The sequence below is a fragment of the Elephas maximus genome, chromosome 16 (assembly GCF_024166365.1).
Source record: "Elephas maximus indicus isolate mEleMax1 chromosome 16, mEleMax1 primary haplotype, whole genome shotgun sequence".
NCBI classification, from domain to species: domain Eukaryota; kingdom Metazoa; phylum Chordata; class Mammalia; order Proboscidea; family Elephantidae; genus Elephas; species Elephas maximus.
The window spans coordinates 4573674-4593607 of record NC_064834.1 but is presented as its reverse complement, the minus strand read 5'-3'; the positions used below and the strand labels follow the sequence as shown (position 1 = coordinate 4593607).

General features: G+C 43.4%; 1 long non-coding RNA gene across 2 annotated transcripts; it reads right to left on the bottom strand.

Moving 5' to 3' along the window:
• Nucleotides 1-5035: 5035 nt before the first annotated feature.
• Nucleotides 5036-19716, bottom strand: LOC126059251 (uncharacterized). 2 transcript variants are annotated; one of them, XR_007513405.1, is made up of 3 exons: nt 19603-19716; nt 13376-13444; nt 5036-5199 (listed from the first exon to the last, which is right to left on the bottom strand). It is a non-coding gene; the product is annotated as an uncharacterized LOC126059251 (long non-coding RNA). The 2 variants fall into 2 exon arrangements; XR_007513406.1 differs by lacking the exon at nt 19603-19716 and adding an exon at nt 14610-14653.
• Nucleotides 19717-19934: the final 218 nt, after the last annotated feature.

The following is a 19934-nucleotide window of genomic DNA, read 5'->3' as shown; positions in this document are numbered from 1 at the left end:
TAAATTTATTCCTAAGTATTTTTAAGCTATTGTAAATAGAATAATTTTGTTAATTCATTTTCAGATTGCTCATTGCTAGAATTTAGAAATACAATTGGTTTTCGTATATTGACCTTGTAGCTTGAAAACTTGATAAACTCACTTATTAGTTCTAATAGACATTGAGTGAATTTCTACATACAAGATTACGTCTTAAGCAAATAGAGATAGTTTTACTTCTTTCTTTCCCATCTGAATGCCTTTTATTTCTTTTTCTTGCCTCATTGCCCTGGCTAGAACTTCCAGCACAATGTTGAAGAGAAGTGGCAAGAGCATACATCCTTGTCTTGCCCCTAATTTTACAGGGAAAGTGTTCAGTCTTTCACCACTAGGTACAATGTTAGCTGTGGGTGTTTCATAGATGCCTTTTATCAGGGTGGTATAGTTTTCTGGTATTTCTAGTTTGTTAAGTGTTTTTATCATGAATTTTTTTGGATTTCATAAAAATGAAAATTTCTGTTTCTATCAAGATGAGCGTGCTTTTGTCCTTTATTCCATTCATATGATATATTACATTAGTTGATTTTCAGATGCTAAAAAACTTGTATTTGTGGTGTGTAATCCTTTTTATGTGAAGCCCTGGTGACGTAGTGGTTAAGAGCTGTGGCTGGTAACCAAAATGGTGGCAGTTTGAATCTACCAGTCACTCCTTGGAAACCCTATGGGACAGTTTTACTCTGTGCTATAAGGTCGTTGAGTCAGAATCAACTCGATGGCAATGGGTCTGGTTTTGGGTTTAATCTTTTTTATATGTTGCTGGACTTAGGTTACCTTTTTCTTTTTTTTACAGATTTTTGCATTTATATTCATGTGGGAAATTGGACTGCAGTTTTCTATTCTTTTGATATCTCTGTCTGGTTTTGGTATCAGGGGTAATACTGGCCTCATAAATAAATTAAGAAGTGTTTTTTTCTCTTCCATTTGTTAGAAGAGTTTTTGAAGGTCTGATTCATTCTTTAAATTTTGGCAGAATTCACCAGCGAAGTCATTTCGGGCACAGGCCTTTCCTTTTAGGAAGTATTTTGATTAGCAATTCAATTGACACAGAGGACTTCTTTGGTAGTTTGTGTCTTTCCAGGATTTGTCCATTTCATCTTGGTTAAGAATTTTTTTGGCATAGTATTATCCACAGTATTTCCTTATAATATCTTTTATTCTCCAAGGTCACTATTGATGTCCCTCTTTTTACTCTTGCTTTTAGTCATTAGAGCCTTCTCTCTTTTTTCCTTGGTAAATCTAGATAAACACTTCTCCATTTTTTTTTATCATTCCCGAAAACCGATATTTTACTTTACTGATTTGCTCAATTGTTTTTCCATTCTGTATTTATCGCCATGCCAATCTCTATGTTCCTTTATTTCTGCTGGCTTTGCATTTAGTTGGCTCTTGTCTTTCTAGTCTCCTAGTGTCGAAGATTAGGTTACCGATGTGTGGTTTTCTAAATGTAATCATTTACAGCTACAAATTTCACTTTGAGAAATACTTTAGCTGAATTCCATACATATTGCTATATTGTGCTTTTGTTTTCATTAATCTCAAAATAGTTTATAGTTTCCCTTGTGACTTCTTCTTTGACCCTTTGATTATTTAGTAGTGTGGATTAATTTACACATCTTTATGAATTTCCTAAATTTTCTTCGGTTATTAATTTCTAACTTAATTCCACTGTGGTTGGGGAACATACCTTGTATGGTTTCAGTCCTTTTAGATGTACTGAAGCGTATTTATGGCTTCTCATACGGTCTATCTTGAAGAATGTTCCATGTACAAAAGAGAAGAATTCTATTGCTGTTAGGCGGAGCATTCTCTACATTTCTATTAAGTCTAAATGTTTTGTGGTGTTGTTCAAGTCTTCTGTATCCTTGGTGATCATCCGACTAGCTGTTCTATCCACTACTGAAAGTGGGGTGTTGAAGTCTCCAACTATTATTGCTAAATTATCTATTTTTCCTTCAATTCTGTCAGTTTTTGCTTCATGTGTTTTGGGGCTTTGTTGTTAGGTATGTATATATATTTATAATGGTTATATATTTGTGATCTACTGATGAATGCTTGGACCATCAGGTGGACAAGAACTAGACTTGAGCCCCAGATCTGCTCTTCACCAGCTTGCTTAAGTACTCTGAGCCTCCACTTCTGTTTGTAAAGAAAAAAAAAATTTTTTTTTTTTTTTTGGGTCATAATAGTACTTACCTCCAAGTATTGACTGAAAGTTAAATATATAAATAAATATAAATGAAGTACAGCCCCTGGTAGCTGACAGGTGTTCAGTAAACATTAGCTCCCTGGTACTCCTGGCCTCCCTGAATGCTTGTTTCTTGGGACCTGGGTGGTTATCACTGCTCTGGGATTGTTTTTCCTTCCTTGATCAGCTCTGCAGGGATGCAGCTCGCTCTGCAGGTTGCACATTAGTCTCCCAAACTCCACTTGTTCCTTTCAGCTCAGCCTGGAGCCAGTATCTGCCCAGGGCATGTTTGTCTGAGAAACAAACTTGACACTCTTTTCCTGGGGCCCTACCCTACCACACTCCTCATTGATCTGTAAAAGGAAACACAGCCCTTAGTATGTGCAAATGTGAAAACCTCTTGTCCCATCCTATTTGCAGGAAATGTCAAGATTTCACTCCAAACTGGTCAGTCATCCCATCTGTATCTGCCCTTCAAGGCCCTGGGCTCAACTGGAGCCAAGAGTTACTGGCTCGACAGTAGAGAGGCAGCTTTTTAACCATCTCACTTACCCGAATGGGGCTGCTCCCCCGTGACTGACTGAATGCCTTATCATTGTCCAGAAAAGAGGGAAGAACTGACGAGGCATGACCTTTGCACAGGAGGAAGTAGGAATTTGTAGAAACCAAGTTTCATTTAAGTGGAACATTGTATGAGTCACAAAATGACAAGGGTGAAAACAGCTGCATAGACTGCACAACACCATGCCGAAGCGAGGAGGCCAGGAGCATGGCCCCACTTGGCTCTGCTGAGGTTTGGGAACTTGAGTAGCTCCTCATGTAACCTGAGCGAATGAGACCAGTCCATCTCTAAGACTCCTGCCACCTCTAATCCTCAGGGACCCCCAGCTATTCATATTTACAGGAAGCATTTGACCAGTCTTCAGAGCATACTCAACAAAAATCCAGCAGTAAGTCACTGAGTCTAAAGGTATACTTTGCAATTTTTTGATGTCATTAGCTACTGGGAAATGTGCATAGTCTCTTAGGACAGTGATCTGGGGAGGTGGAGAACATCATAATAGGAGAACGTTGACTTTGGGGAATCAATCTACTGGGGCAGATGCAAAAGCCCATCCAACGGAATGTTGACCACCTAATGGATATTGAAAGCTTCTGTAAGTCTCAAATCAAATTTCCTTCTAAGGATTAGGTCATAAGTAAAGTTTATGGGTAATATGTGTTTGATGATTCATTTGTCCCTAAACAGCTGGCTTCTGTCTGAGCTTGCACATGGCCTTCCCACTCAGCCACAAGGTGCTTTTCCAAGAGGCCTAGAGTGGGAGTTGGGATGCCACCAGCCCACTACCTCTTCATTTTCCAGGAAACTCAGAAGGATGTTTGCAGGCCCTGAGTCTTGACTTTCTCTTTCTAGGGCGAAACAATTTCTTTCAAACCAGCAGCATCCTTATAAACTTATGAGAGTCTGAAGGGGTCAGTTATATTTTCCACGTATAACAAAACAAATTTTTCTGTAGTAGAAAGGCAAAGACGATATCTGCAGCAACAATTACAACCAACAGTAACTGAGACCTCAGTGTGTGCTGGGCATTCAATGCTCTGCATGTCCCATCTCATTTAACTCTCTGAACCCATGAAGCAGGATCTGTCACGATCCCATTTTACAGAGGAGGAATCTGCAGCGTCGAGAATTCAGTAACTTGTGCATTGGCATGCAGCTAATACAACGGTAGAGCCAGTGTTCATCCCGGGCTCCAGAGCCTGGGCTCTTGATTCCATCAGGGGACCAAACTCTGAGACTGGCCACTCACCTCACCTCCCCAGTGGCCTTGGGCATGCCTCTTCCTCTCTGGGCCTCTCAACCTTCTTCTTCCCAGTGGCGACTCCTAAAGTTCCTCTAATTTTTCTTGGGCAAGTTGTGTTGGGTAAGGGGGGAGGTGTGGATAAAGAGGAGGAAAAGGGATGATTGCCAGGGAGAGCTAAAGGAAGCTGGAGGGGAAGACAGCTAAAACTGAGAGGAGGAACAGCCCACCCTACCCCCCAATACTCACAGAGCTCATAGGCTCTGCCTTCCCCCTAGGACAGATCCATGCTTCCTATTTGTTCTGGGGCTCCTTACACTGCCAGGGGTCATGTGCTTTCTGGTTTCTGATAGGCCTGAGCAGAGCTGGGCCCCAGAAGAACCCAGGAGCCTCTTGAATTGCTCACCTCTAAGCCCAGGACATTTTTTTAAGCCCAGGACAAGAATTCCAGTCACAGCAGAGCCTCACCCCACCCCCTGCAGGTAGGAAGGGGATAAGTAGACATTGTCACCTTGACCCTGAGACACACAACATCAATATCCTGGTTTTCTCTCTGAGGTCGTGCTCCAGGTCTCCACTCCTCTTGTTTGCTGCACTCCATTCCCCGGGGATTTGGCTATAAAGACAGTTAATAGAGGGAGAGCAGCCTACACACACACTCAAGGCCTCCTGCTCCCCCGACCTGAGTCACTGCTGGAGGCCTTTCTGTCTAGGGTCCCCACAGTTGCTCTTTGTTTCTCCATGGACATTTTCAGTTCCCATTTCTGTGGCCTAGGAGGCACACTGCAGTAATGCTTATCCTACTTTTCTCTAGCCAGTGTCCCCTCCCAGTTACCTGGAGCCTCCACCCCTCATACAGGGCACTTGACACAGAAAACTGCTTTCCTGAACTTCCCTTCAGCCTGCTTCCCTTCCTCTCCCCCCTTAGACCCTGCTCACTCATCACAGGGCATTAACCTTGCCCCTCCTGGAATAAACCAACGTCACATGCTGGGACTCTGAAGAGCTGTGGCAGACTTTATTGGTCTTCTTCCCAGGGACACCTGTTGCTCTCTTCTTTGCTGGTAGAGCCCGATCCTCATGGCTAATCTACCTTCCTCCACCTGGCCAGCCATGCACTTCACCAAGCCAGTCGTGGTGGGTCCATTCTCTTCAAGTGAGTCCAGAACCTAGCTGTGGCCAAGGAAAAGTGATGGGAGATAATCTGGTACCTTCTGGGAAAGGTTCCCCTTGCTACTGAAATGAGACTCACAGGAACAGGCCCTTATTCATCCATCGAACGTGGTCATGCCTGCAGAGGATATAGGAGCAGTTTACAACTACTGGGGAACAAAACCAATATACTGAAGATGTTGGTGTACAAAGGTGGAAAGAACCTGGGTAATTGAGGATATCTTTTGAGATACTGAATTAACCTACTGGGGCTTTTTACTATACAGTAAAAAAAACCTTTTGGGTTTTTTATTCCTTGCAGCTGAGAGCATCCTAACCCTGGGTGTACCTTATTCAATTCACCCCCTTTTCCAGGTTGGGCTAGGAAAAAAGTCTGATGTCACTCTAAACCCTTCCAAATCTCCAGTCTTTTGCCCAATTTTATAAATAAACTTTCATTGGAATCAAACCACATCCATTTATTTACACATCTTCTGTGGCTATTTCTGCTTGAGTAGTTACAAAAGAAACCATATGGCCTGCAAGTAGGAAAATATTTGCTATCTGGCCCTTGACAGAAAACATTTGCCAACCCCTAATCTAGACCCTTTAGGTCAATGGAGAAGCAAAGGTTCCTCAAATATTGCTATAGCTTACACAGGTATATGGGAACATGACATCCCTGGAGCGAAAAGGCACTGCTTACATCCAGATACGTCCTGGAATGCCCTGGTATCAGCCACACTCTACCACCAAGTCTGTGCCCAATAGGGACATGAGGGGGTATGAGCTATTAGTCAAACTCTCTGGAATTAATGGTCATGCTCTTTCTGTCCTGGCTGTAAAGTTGACAGTTTATTTGTTTTACTGTGGGAGAATTTTCAAAGTAAAAAGCCAGCAACAATTCCCAAATAGTGATAAAATGCAGGATGTTGGCTCAATCTTTCCTTAAACACACAGGCTCTTACTTCACAAAGACTGGGAAGGAGACTTGGGAATGAGCAGCCTCTGTGATGCAGGGGCTAAACAGAGGTGACTCTGACGGTAGGTTCAGAGGTGAGGGCAACTCAAATGAAACATCTTTTTAAACATGGGGTTAATAGGTCAAGCCTGGCTAGCTGGTGGGCCAGCTTGCCCCTTCCCCCAGTGGGGTGTTTCACATTCCTTGGAAAGCTTCAGCCTCAGGAAAAGAGACAGAGGGGGTTGTTCTTCCCTCCAGAGCACAGGAATGGCCACATTCTCAGGCTGGGTAGTCTCTCCCAGCTGCCCTGAGGAGGGTCTGTTTTGAAATAGCCAGCCCAGGAGCTGGACAAATGGCCTTTGTCTGTGCCAGTGTTCTGTGTCCTCCCAAGGTTCCTCTTCTTTTCTATCTGGAAGGCCTCCACTTCCTTTGGCTGCTTTATATCCTGTCTTGAGGGAAGGGCCTGATGGCTTATTAGTTCACAGCCCTCAGTCTCATCAGTATCTTGCTACTCAGGGGAACACCAGACTCTTTGTGGAAGAAAATCCTTGTGGAAGCCTGTCATGGATTGAATTGTGTCCCCCCAAAATATGTGTCAACTTGGTTAGGCCATGATTCCCAGTATTGTGTGGTTGTCTGCCATTTTGTGAATGACATAATTTTCCCATATGTTGTAAATCCTAATCTCTGCCTGTGGTTAATGAGGAAAGGTTGGATTATGTTGAAGAGGATTGGGGTGGGATGTAACAACCTTACTCATGTCATATCCCTGATCCAATGTAAAGGGAGAGTTCCTGAGGTGCGGCCTGCACCTCCTTTTATCTTAAAAAAAGATAAAAGGAAAGGGAAGTGAACAGAGAGTGGGGGACTTCATACTACCAAGAAAGCTGTGCTGGGAGCAGAGCACATCCTTTGGACCTGAGGTTCCTGTGCTGAGAAGCTCCCAGGCCAGGGGAAGATCGATGACAAGGAGCTTCCTCCAGAGCCGTCTGGAACAGAAAGCCTTCCCCTGGAGCTGGAGCCCTGAATTCAGACTTCTAGCCTACTAGATTGTGAGAGAATAAACTTCTCTTCTCTTCTGTTATAGCAGCACTCAGCACTAGATGACTAAGACAAAACCCTTCCTGGGCACCTCTCCTTTGAGAAACATTATCCTTCTCCAAACCTCCCTGAACTTGTGTTTTTTCATGCCTAGCACCTGGGTCAAGCAAAGAGTCTTGCTGTTTGTTAAAAGAATGAAAATACAGAACAATAAGTAATTTTCTAATGTTTAAACTATAGTTACAGAGGATGGTCCCTCTTACAACAAAGACCAAAAAAAAAAAGTGAATTGATTATATATGACAATCTAGGAGCCCTGAACATCAAAGGCAAAGTTGAGGAATCAGACTGAGTGGCAGGGGGACAGAGAGACAGTTCAGAAGCAGCAAGGAGTTGCCGAACCTGACCCAGTGGGAACCAGCACCCTGCAGGCAAGCAGTGGCATTCAGGACGTGTTTTCCACATTGGGAGAGACCGAGTGCAGAGAGTCTGCTCAGCCCTCCAGAATCAGCAAGAAGCAGCTCCCAATCAGCAAAAGATAAGTATATGTGTCTAACCTACCACAAGGAATCAAAAAACACCCCATTTGGGAAGAAGCTCTCTCCCTGCTCCCTCCCCGTTCTGCACCTGGTCCAGAGAGGCTTCAGCAATTGCCAGTTGCCACTTTCCTTGGGCTGGAGGTAGGGCCCATCACGTGCTCTGAGCCATTCTCCTGGCCAGGGAGAGGGAACAAATTAACAAATAGGGAAAAATAATCTGCCAGCTCCCCTAAACTGGGAACTCACGGCAGGTAAAGCTTCATTGCCTAGGCACAGGCATAAGGGGTTCGTGGACTTTGAACACCTGTCACCCCTGCATAGACCCATTTCAACAGCATAGGACCTCATTAGCACAGTACAACAGGGAATATATGTGAAGCCTAACTTCACTGTGTCAGGTAAATGGTAGAGTGGCAGATTAGTGACATTTGACACTGCTCTGTCCATTAAGCAGGGTCCTCACCTACACATATCAGGGGCCTGAGGACTGGGGGCTGCACCTGGGCCACCTAGGCACCTGCAACAGGGGTCCAAGAATAATCGAGATTGAAGATAAAGCACTTGATACCAACTTATTTGAGGAAAAATCAGATTAAATAACTTTTTAAAATGAAGAAACCCTAAGAATTATGTGCGACTCTATCAAGAGGAATAGCCGACAAGCAACTGGAGTACCAGAACAGGGGCGAAACAGAAAATACGGAGAGAATTGCTGAAGATTTGTTGGCAGAAAACTTCTCTGATTTGTGAAAGATGAGAAGATATCTATCCAAGATGCTCATCAAACCCCACACAGGGTAGATCCCCCCAAAAAGTCACCAGACATATTATAATCAAACTTGCCAAAACCAAAGACAAAGAGAGAATTTTAAGAGTGGCTAGAGATAACAAAAAGTCACCTACAAAGGAGAGCCAATAAGACTAAACTTAGACTACTCAGCAGAAACCATATAGGTAAGAAGGCAATGGGATGACATACACGAAGCCTTGAAGGAAAAAAATTGCCATCAAGAATTATATATCCAGCAAAAACGTCTCTCAAATGTGAAGGCAAAAATAGGGCATTTCAGATAAACAAACATTTAGGGAATTTGCAAAAACCAAACCAAAACTACAAGAAATACTAAAAGGAGTCCTCCAGTAAGAAAACCAGTGACATCAGATAACAACTCAAGACTAGAACACAGTACAGAGCAACCAGACATAAAGCCAGATAGAGAAGTCACAAAAATAAATCAAAGCTAAAACACTGAAAACAGGGAAACAGAGATGTCAATATGTAAAAAATGACAATATAAAAACAAAAAAGAGGGACTAAAAAATGTAGTCATAGATCTTTCGTATGGACAACAAGTCAAGATGATATAAAGAAATAAAAGAATGGTTTAAACTTAGAAAAATATGGGTAAATATTAAGGTAACACAAAAGAAATTAACAATCCTACACATCAAAATAAAAAACAAGAAAAAAATAGACTCAGCAAATACAAAATCAACAACAATGGAAAAGGTGAAAAGAAAATTCATAAAGAAAAACAACTCAGCACAGAAAATTAAGCAGAACAAAGAAACTCTCAATAACACACACAAAAAAAAATCAAAATGACAGCACTAAACTCATACCTATCCATAATTATGCTGAATGTAAATAGACTAAATCCACCAATAGACATGGAGAGTGGCAGAATGGATTAAGAAAAACATGATCTGTCTATATGCTGCCTACAAAAGACACACTTTAGACTTAAAGACACAAACAAACTAAAACTCAAAGGATGGAAAAATATATCAAGCAAACAACAATCAAAAAAGAGCAGGAGTGGCAATATTAATCTCTGACGAAATAGACTTTAAAGTAAAATCCACTACGAAGGACACTATATAATGATTAAAGGGTCAATACACCAGGAGGATATAGCTATAATAAATATTTATGCAACCAACAACAGGGCTCCAAAATACATAAAACAAACTCTAACAGCATTGAAAAGAGAGACAACCAACTCCACAATAATAGTAGGAGACTTCAACACACTACTTTCAGAGAAGGACAGAACATTCAGAAAGAAGCGCAATAAAGACATGGAAAATCTAAATGCCACAATTAACCAACTTGATCTCATAAACATATACAGAATGGTCCATCCAACAGCAGCCAAGTATACTTTCTTTTCCATTACACATGGAACAATCTCCAGAATAGGCCACATATTAGGCCATAAAGCAAGCCTTAAAAAAAAATTTTTTTTTTTTTTGCAGAATCCAAAACATCAAAATACTACAAAAGAATCTTTTCTGAGCATCAAACCATAAAAGTAGAAATGAGTAACAGAAAAGGCAAGGAAAAAAAAAAAAACACATAGAAACTGAACAACACCTTGTTCAAAAACTACTGGGTTATAGCAGAAATTAGGGTTGGAATAAAGAAATCCATAGGATCCAACGAGAATGAAAACACTTCCTACGAGAACCTTTGGGACATAGCAAAAGTGGTGCTCAGAGGTCAATTTATAGCAATAAATGCACACATCCAAAAAGAAAAAAGGGCCAAAATCAAAACATTAACCCTACAACAGAACAAATAGAAAGAGAGCAACAAAAGAAGCCCTTGGGCACCAGAAGAAAGCAAACAATAAAAATTAGAGCAGAATTAAATGAAATAGAGAACAGAAAACAATTGAGATAGTTAATAAGACCAAAAGCTTTTTATTTGAAAAGATCAACAAAATCGATAAACCACTGGCCAAACTGACAAAAGAAAAACAGAAGAAGAAACAAATAACTCTAATAAGAAATGACATGGGCAATATCACAACAGACCTAACTGCAATTAAAAGAATCATAATAGAATACTATGAAAACTTGTACTCCAACAAATTTGAAAACCTAGAGGAAATGGACAAATTTCTAGGAACACACTACCTACCTAAACACAAACAGAGGTGGAACAACTAAATAAACCTATAACAAAAGAAGAGGTTGAAAAGGTAATTAAAAATCCCAACATGAAAAAGCCCAGGCCCTGATGGTTTCACTGGAGAATTCTACCAAACTTTCAGAGAAGAGTTAACATCACTACTAATAAAGGTACTTCAGAGGATAGAAAAGGATGGAATACTCCCAAACTCATTTTATGAAGCCAGCATAACCCTGATACCTAAAGCAGGTAAAGACACTACAAATAAGAAAACTACAGGCCCATATCCCTCAAGAGCATAGACACAAAAATCCCCAACAAAATTTTAGCCAACAGAATTCAACAACATATCAAAAAAATAATTCCTCATGACCAAGTGGGATTCATACCAGGTATGCAGGGATGGTTCAACATCAGAAAAATAATCAATGTAATCCTTCACATAAATAAAACAAAAGAACCACATGATCTTATCAACTGATGCAGAAAAGGCACTTGACAAAGTTCAACACACATTCATGATAAAAACTCTCAGCAAAATGAAGGGAAATTCCTCAACATAATAAAGGGCATTTATACGAAACCAACAGCCAACATCACCCTAAATGGAGAGAGTCTGAAAGCATTCCTCTTGAGAATGGGAACCAGACAAGGATGCCCTTTATTACTGCTCTTATTCAGCATTGTGCTGGAGGTCCTAGCCAGAGTGATCAAACTAAAAAAGAAATAAAGGGTATCCAAATTGGTAAGGAAGAAGTAAAATTATCTCTATTTGCAGTTGATATGATCTTAAAATATACAGAAAACCCTAAAGAATCCAGAAGAAAACTACTGGAACTAATAGAAGAGTTTAGCAAAGTATCAGGATGCAAGATAAACATACAAAAATCAGTTAGATTCCTCTACATCAACAAAGAGAACATCGAAGAGGAAATCACCAAATCTGTACCATTTACAATAGCCCGCAAGAAGGTAAAATGCTTAGGAATAAATTTAACCAGAGATGTAAAAGACCTATATACAAAGAAAAGTATAAGACACTACTGCAAGAAGCCAAAAGAGGCCTCCATAATTGGAAAAACACACCTTGCTCATGGACAGGAAGACTCAACATTGTGAAAAGGTCTATTCTACCTAAAGTGAACTACAGATACAATGCAATCCTGACCCAAATTTTGCCCAATGGCATTTTTTAATGAGATGGAGAAAAAAATCACCAACTTCATACAGAAAAGGAAGAGGCCCCGGATAAGTACAGCATTACTGAAGAAGAAGAACAAAGTGGGAGGCCTCACACTACCTGATTTTAGAACATGTTATACCGCCACTGTAGTCAAAACAGCCTGGAACCGGTACAAAAGCAGATATACACACCCATGGAACTGGACTGAGAATTCAGACGTAAATTAACCCACCTATGAGTAGCTGATATTTGACAAAGGCCCAAAGTTCATTAACTAGGGAAAATATGGTCTCTTTAACCAACAGTGCTGGCATAACTGGATATCCACCTGCAAAAAAAATGAAACAAGACCCATACCTCACACCATGCACAAAAACTAACTCAAAATGGATCAAAGACCTAAATATAAAATCTAAAAGGGTAAAGATCATGGAAGAAAAAGTAGGGACAACACTAGGAGCCCTAACACACGGCATAAACAGAACACAAAACATTACCAACAATGCACTAGCACCAAAAGAGAAACTAGACAAGCGGGAGCTCCTAAAAATCCAAAGACTTCATCAAAAGAGCAAAAAGAGAACCTACCGACTGGGAAAAAAATGGGCTACTACAAAACTGATCAGTGTCTAATCTCTAAAATCTACAAGATACGGCAAAACCTCAACAACAAAAAGACAGATACCCAAATTAAAAAATATGCAAAGAATACGAACAGGCACTTCATCAAAGAAGGCATTCAGGTGGCTAACAGATACATGAGGAAATGCTCACGCACCACAGCCATTAGAGAAATGCAAATCAAAACCGCAAGGGGACTTCTAGGTCAATTGGCATAACAAAGGTTATTAAGAAAATGTTCTGCATACCACTTTGGTGAGTGGCATCTGGGGTCATAAAAGCCAGCAAGCGGCCATCTAAGATGCATCAATTGGTCCCAACCCACCTGGAGCAAAGGTGAATGAACAGCACCAAAGACACGATGAAAATATGAGCCCAAGAGACAGAAAGGGCCACATAAACCAGAGACTCCATCAGCCTGAGACCAGAAGAACTAGATGGTACCTGGCTACCACCAATGACTGCCCTGACAGGGAACACAACAGAGAGTTCCTGACAGAGCAGGAGAAAAGTAGGTTGCAGGGCTCAAATTCTAATAAAAAGACCAGGCTTAATGGTCTGACTGAGACTGGAGGGAACCTGGAAGACGTTGCTCCTGGACTCTGTTAGCCCAGAACTGAAACCATTCCTGAAGCCAGCTCCTTAGTCAGAGATTAGGCTGGACTATAAGACATACAATGATACTTGTGAAGAGTGTGCTTCTCCGCTCAAGCAGATACGTGAGACTAAACGGGCAGCTCCTGTCCAGAGGCAGACAGGGACAGGAGCTGGTTGAAAGGACACGGGAAATCCGGGGGGGAAAGGAGGAGTGTGCTGTCACTTTATAGGGAGAGAAACTAGGGTCACGTAACAATATTTTTGTGTGAGAAAAACTAACTGGAACTGTAAACTTTCACTTAAAGGGCAATCAAAAGAAAAAAAAAGACTATAGTTACCTGGTAAATGCAGTCTGCTCAGGAGTCTTGATTTTCCTCTCATGTTTAAGGTGTCATCAACTCGCAGCCCTGAGAATATCCATTAATAATAATTTACTTTCCAGCAGCCACACGTTGTCAGCATCCTCTGGAGCACAAGCCAAGCAGAAGCTGAGGACTTCCAGTTGGGTATGAGGAACGGATGGGCGAGAAGGCAGCCCAGGTCCTAGGGGAGGTCTGGGAATGCGGGGAGGAATCTCCTTCCCTAGTCTTCAGATCTGGACAGTGGTTCTTGTTGTTCAGTTGCCACCCAGTCGATTCCAACTCATGACCGCCTCCTGTGTGCAGGATAGAACTGCTCCATAGGGTTTTCTTGGCTGTGACCTTTTGGAAGCAGGTTTCCACGTCTTTCTTCTGTGGTGTTAATGGGTGGGCTTGAACCACCAATCTTTTGGCTAGTAGTCAAGTGCTTACCTGTTTGTGCCACCCAGGGCCCATAGGATGAACTACACACACACACACACACACGCACACTCAGGAAAACAGGAATGGAAGCAAGACAGGGAGCAAAGGCCCTGAGATCAGAGGGTGCCTGTTTGAAAAATAGCCAAGAGACTGGTGTGGTTAGAGGAGAAACAAGCAAAAGAGAAATAGACTGTATTACAAGAGAGGTAATAGGGGGTTGAGTGTGGAACCTAGAGACTTAGTAAGACAAGGAACAGAGGGGCCCCCAAATCTGCAAAGTAACAAACAATAAGCCAGGGCACAGAAATAAAGCCATCCCCCATAACAATGGGGCAGGGTATCTAAAAATAGCCCACAAACTTCTTTAAAGTTGGCTTTCAGAAGCAGCTGGAGAAAACCAGGCCCAGGGACGTGCGCAGAACATCCACCTGTGACCACTGTGTGACCTTCCACCAGGGGCAGTGAGGGGCTACAGCTCCAGCCGGGGAATCGAACCCAAGGAGCGAGAGACTGCGCAGGCGTGACACCCCATAATAAGTCCTGCTACAAATAGCAAAGGCCTCCGGGACAGGAGCCATCCTGGAAAGCTGCTGCGCGTTCACCTTAGTTAACATACCTCCGCCTGTGCCTATGAATAAACATGAATCTTTTCGCGCCCAAGAACTTTTAAAAACTAGGGCCTGTCTTTTGCTCTGTGAGATGCGGGTAAGCGTTGCTCTAGGCCCTCCTCATCTCCACTTGCAAGCCTCTTCAATAAAGCTTTGCTCCTGTGGAAAACTACATGCCTTACCTGCTCATTCTTGACCACTGAGAGGCAAGAACCTTATTCCGGTAACAGAAGGAAGGTGATGAGAAAGAGCTTTTGGCTCAGCGACGAACCAGACCTGTTTACGCTTTCTGCTTGGGAACTTTTCATGCCATTTTCATCTTCACTTATGTTTTTGGAACAGACCTGGGTTAGACAGTCACACTCTTCTCTCAGAGACCAAGTGCAGAGAGGGCTTGAGCCAAGGAGTTATTTTTCCCTAAAAGGAAATTTCCCCAGACATTTTTAGTCAGGTTACCTTTTAAAACAAGCTCTCTCCCTCCTAGGTAACCCTGTACTCAAGCAAGTATTTGCTCTGCAGCGTGGGATACAAAAGAGAGCTTTTCTAAAGCACAACCATAAAGAGAAAAAAACACGTAGAGTGTGTGTGTGTGTGTGTAACGTGAAGGCACTTATGTGGCATATATCATTGAAATTTATGCCTGCTTGGGGAATAAATTATCATTTCCAGCCTGCCTCTGGTATAGATTGAAGAGTTCCATGTTTTAACAAAGGTTATTATTAATAGGCTAACCAAATTGAGTTAATAAAAAACATTTCACATTGGAAAGAAGGGTAGATAGTGTGGAGAGTTTTTGAGAAATCATCTAAAAACTGATTGCAAATCCTCATAAAGCCTTCTGTATGTTAAGATCATGCAATGGGGTGACCTCATCCCTCAAGGATTCCGTCAAAGCAAACGGAGCAAGAAGCATTCCGTAAATGGCCTCTCTGCTGATGGGTTTAACAAATGGAGCCCATTAAACGCGAAGCAAAGCTGCTTGCTTTAAACTGGGTCTTACAGATCCCTCATCAAATGCAATCTTTTTTTTATAAGAATTTCTAGTTATACATTTAGAATCACACAGACTTTTTGAAAGGTTGCTTTAAAAATTTATTTGCTCTGAATCTTACATTGGAGATAGTGAAGTGGAAAAACGTCACACAAAGTCATCTGTAGAAGGCCTCAGGCAATCAATCAGTAACTTTGATTCAAAATCCCACATACTGCTTTGAAGAAACAGCCTTGCAAATGGTTCTGGTTACTAATATTATGTAAGTTAAAACATACGAGCCTATTTTTCAAGGCTCAGGGAAATCTAAATTACATCTCAAAAGTATGTGATTCTGCTCATGCATTTTTATTCTTTGTCTCTCAAAGTATCAGAGGGGAAAAAGCTACTTTTTTTTTTTAAGAAAATAACATCCACACATATAACACGCGTGTGTTATTTGAGTAAAAATATGATAATTCTTAGTCTTTTTGAAGTCGTGCCTGATACCAAGAAGCCACAGGCAAAACCTGAGCAAAAAACTTTGTCCCAGATGGTGGTCTCACCTAGCCAATGAGATCACATGTATTTATCAGACCCTTAAGCTCCATTCAACTTCCCCACTTGTAGATCAAATATAAATTCATTCTTTGTGTCCTTTGCTAAAAACGTGGTATCATAAGTATTTCCATTTGGCTTTTTACGAACATTACAAGTCGGGCTGGATTGTTCACAAAATAATGGCATTTTCTAAAGGCTTCCTGAGAAAGGAATGCTGTAAAGAGCGAGACTGCCCAAGATGAACAGGATAATGGCCCATTCCCTTAATGAACTCCCAAGAGCCACTTTTTATTGGGGTGATGCCCTAAGGCAAGAAGTCTTGCAGAAACTTCTGTGTGGCCTCAGTTCCCCTGAGGCCCCATCTTGCATTAGAAGTAAATGCCTTGTTCTATACTCACTCTCTGGGAACACAAGGATGACTGCATGGGGTCACCAGGGTGCAAATCCCAATTCTAGTATTTTACTAAATGTGTCAACTTGGATGGATTATTTAGCCTCCCTGAATCTGGCAGAAAGGGGGAAAAAATCATTCTTACACCAAATGTTTATTGAGCACCATGATATTCTAGACAGTTGGTATCTAAGTAAACAGACTCAGTGTCCCTGCCTCAAGGACAAGATAGAGCTGTGAAACATAGAGGATGATAGTCATGTGGGGTACAACAGACACTTTAGATAGGGTACCAGGGAAGATCTCAAGGAGGGGATGATTCGTGAGTAAAAGCCTGAAGGGGGCAGCGAGTGAGTTCTGCCTGCATTCGGGGAAAGTACCTTCTGGGGTGAAGGGATAAAAGCAAGTATAAAGGTGCTGAGGCAGGAGAGGGCCTGGTATGTGGGAAGAACAGTGTCACCAGAGCAGAGAGGAGGGGGAGTAAGAGAAGGTGAAACAATAATTGGGACAGGATCTTCTAGAGCAGGGGTTTGCAAACTATGGGCCTAGGTTAAGTGGCCCTTAGACTGTTTTTGTAAACAACCTTTTATTGAAACCAGAGCCCTGTCCTTTCATTTACATATTGTCTATGGTTACTTTCAAATCATAACAGCAGAGTTGTGTAGTTGCAACAGAGACCATACAGCCCACAAAGCCGAAAATACTAACTGACCCTTGCAGAAAAGGTTTGCCAATTCCTGGCTCACACAAACAGGGGTTTATATTTCTCACATGGCAAGAAATCCAGAGTAGGTAATGCATGCTGGTGCAGCAGCTTCTTGTTAATCAACACCCCGAGTCCTTTCATCTTTATGGTCCACCATCCTTAGTATGTGGTCCTCAGTATGTGGTCTCAGAAGGGTTGCCAATGCGCCACATTATGTCCACACGCAAGATAGGAGGACAGAGGAAACGGGTATCTGTTCCTTCTATCAGAAAAGCAAAAACTGTCTCCACCACCCCCTCTCAAATCCCTCCCCATACCACACCTTCCCCGTATCTCTTTACCCAAAAATGGGTTAAATGGCCACCTTTAGCTTCCAAGGAGGCCAGGGAAGCAGTGTAAAGGATTGTCAGGATTGACTTAGACAAGTGGCTTTCAAACATTTTTGACTGTGACACACAGTGAGATGCACATTTTTTATCATGGCCCCATATACATAACTGAAACATGAGTAAGGCAAATGAGTCCCACAAAACACTCTACTTTCACTTCATGTGCTGTACATTGTCACATCATCCACTAAATTAATATGTGACCCACTATTGGGTTGTAGGAAACACTGGTGGCGTAGCGGTTAAGTGCTACAGCTGCTAACCAAAGGGTCGGCAGTTCGAATCCGCCAGGTGCTCCTTGGAAACTCTATGGGGCAGCTCTGCTCTGTCCTATAGGGTTTCTGTTAGTCAGAATTGACGCGACGGCACTGGGGTTATTGGGTTGTAATGTGCAGTGTTGAAAACACAAATTGTGATCCATCACTTGGGGCTGACACACTGCCACTTCAAACTAGCTGGTTTTTATTTTTCTTCTTTCCTTGCTTCTTACTCTCTCCCCTCCCCACCCGCACTCCCAAAGTAGAAAGGAATGGGTATTGTGTGAGCAACCAACAGTACCCACAACAGCCACCATGAACCAGCTGGAGGCCAAACACAGTTCCATTGACTTTTTAGGAAAATTTGACCCCCTCTGTCTGAAGAGGTCCCCGGGTGGTGCAAATAGTTAAGCACTCGACTACTAACCAAAAGGCTGGTGGTTGGAACCCACCCAGATGTGCCATGGAAGACAGGCCTAGTGCTCTGCTTCAGTAAAATTTACAGCCAAAAAAACTTTATGGAGCACTGTTCTACTCTGTAAGACGTGGGGTCACCATGAGTTGGAATAGGTAGCAGCGGCTTTGGAGTTTTTGGTTTCTGTCTGAAGGAACTGAGGACCCTGGCAGTGGACACTGTGTTTCATGTAAAATGCAGGTAGTGACACACACTTCCAGCAGTGTTGAGGGGATTACATGGCACCCTTCATGTAAAGCACCCAGCACAGTCCCTGGCACCCAGTGGCAGCACAGGAACCATAGGTTGCTGCCCCAATCTCAGTCAGCACTCCACGCTAATCGTGGACCTGAGGAGAGCTTCAAGTAGGCTGGAGAATGATTGACACTGCAGGGCTCTGCGTCACCCTGGTTCTATGTTTACCGATGACATTGGGCATGGATGAACTTTTAGGGTTGAGAGCCATGTTGAATTTTACCCTCTGTTTTTGGATGCCTCCACCGTGATGACCAGACCTTTGTGCTGTGCAGGAACAAACACACCAGGACGGGGTGTCCCTGGCCACAGGGACCTCGAGGGGACAGAGAATGGGCCATTTTCCATGAAGTCACACAATGGCAGAGCTAGGAGGGGCCCTTGACTGGTCATCTGCAGCCCCCGCCTATCTGCAGGTAGAGAAACTGAGGCCCAAAAGGGTTGCAGCATACACAAGGTCCCACGGTCAGTGCGTGGCAGAACCCAATCTCCCCCAAATCCAGCAGCCATGCCACAGTCCGGGGTCCAGGGAGGAGGAATCCACACACCCAAATTCCAGGCTGTGTTTTGTGTATAGGGGCCTTTCTAGAAGGTCCATAGCTTTTATCAGATTCCAAAATGGCCGTGTGACTCTAAAAGACAAGCCTCACACTGAATGAAATGAAAGTGAGTTATGCTGGGGATAGTGGAGAGATCAGGAACGGGGACTGTCGGCTAAAACAGAAATTGCACAAGTTCCCATCGGCCCTTCTCCGGAACCTGATACACTGAACTGCTCCGAGTTCCCCAAACGGCCTGTGGTTTCCCCTCTGCCCTAAAACCAAAACCAAAGCCCTTGCCGTCGAGTCGATTCCGACTCACAGCGACCCTATAGGACAGAGAAGAACTGCCCCATAGGGTTTCCAAGTTGTGCCTGGTGGATCTTCGTCAGCGAGCGTTGACTGGGAGAAGTTACCTTCTCTCTACCACGGGATCGGTTTTCTTAAATGATGGGGCGCTCTGAGGTCACGCCAGGCGGAAAGCCGCGCACACAGGTGCCCCTTAAGCAACACTCTCTGGTTTTTATGGATTGGCCTCTCCCCTGCCATCACCCCCTCCACACGCACACAAGTATCTGGGGACGCGCCAGCAGCCTTTGTGAACGCACAAGGGTCCCCCATTACCCCAGGGTCCCTGGCCTCTGTCCGCATACCTGACCCTACACTCGGCCGGAGCCTCAGAAGGCGCTGAGCCCGCTGAGCTGCGGATGCGGGGCCCGAGCAGGCGGGCGCATCGAGCCCTCCCCGCCGCCCCACTGCACAGCCTAGCTCGCGGACCCGGTTCGGACCCGGGCGGGACGGCCCTGGCGGGGTCATTGGGCGGGGCTGGGCGGGGCTGGGCGGAGGGGCGGGGCGGGACGGCCCTGGCGGAGTCATTGGGTGGTGCCGGGCGAGGGGCGGGGGCGGACGGCCCTGGCGGAGTCATTGGGCGGGGCCGGAGGAGGGCGGGACGGGGCCCGAGAGGTGTCATTGGGCGGTGCCGGGC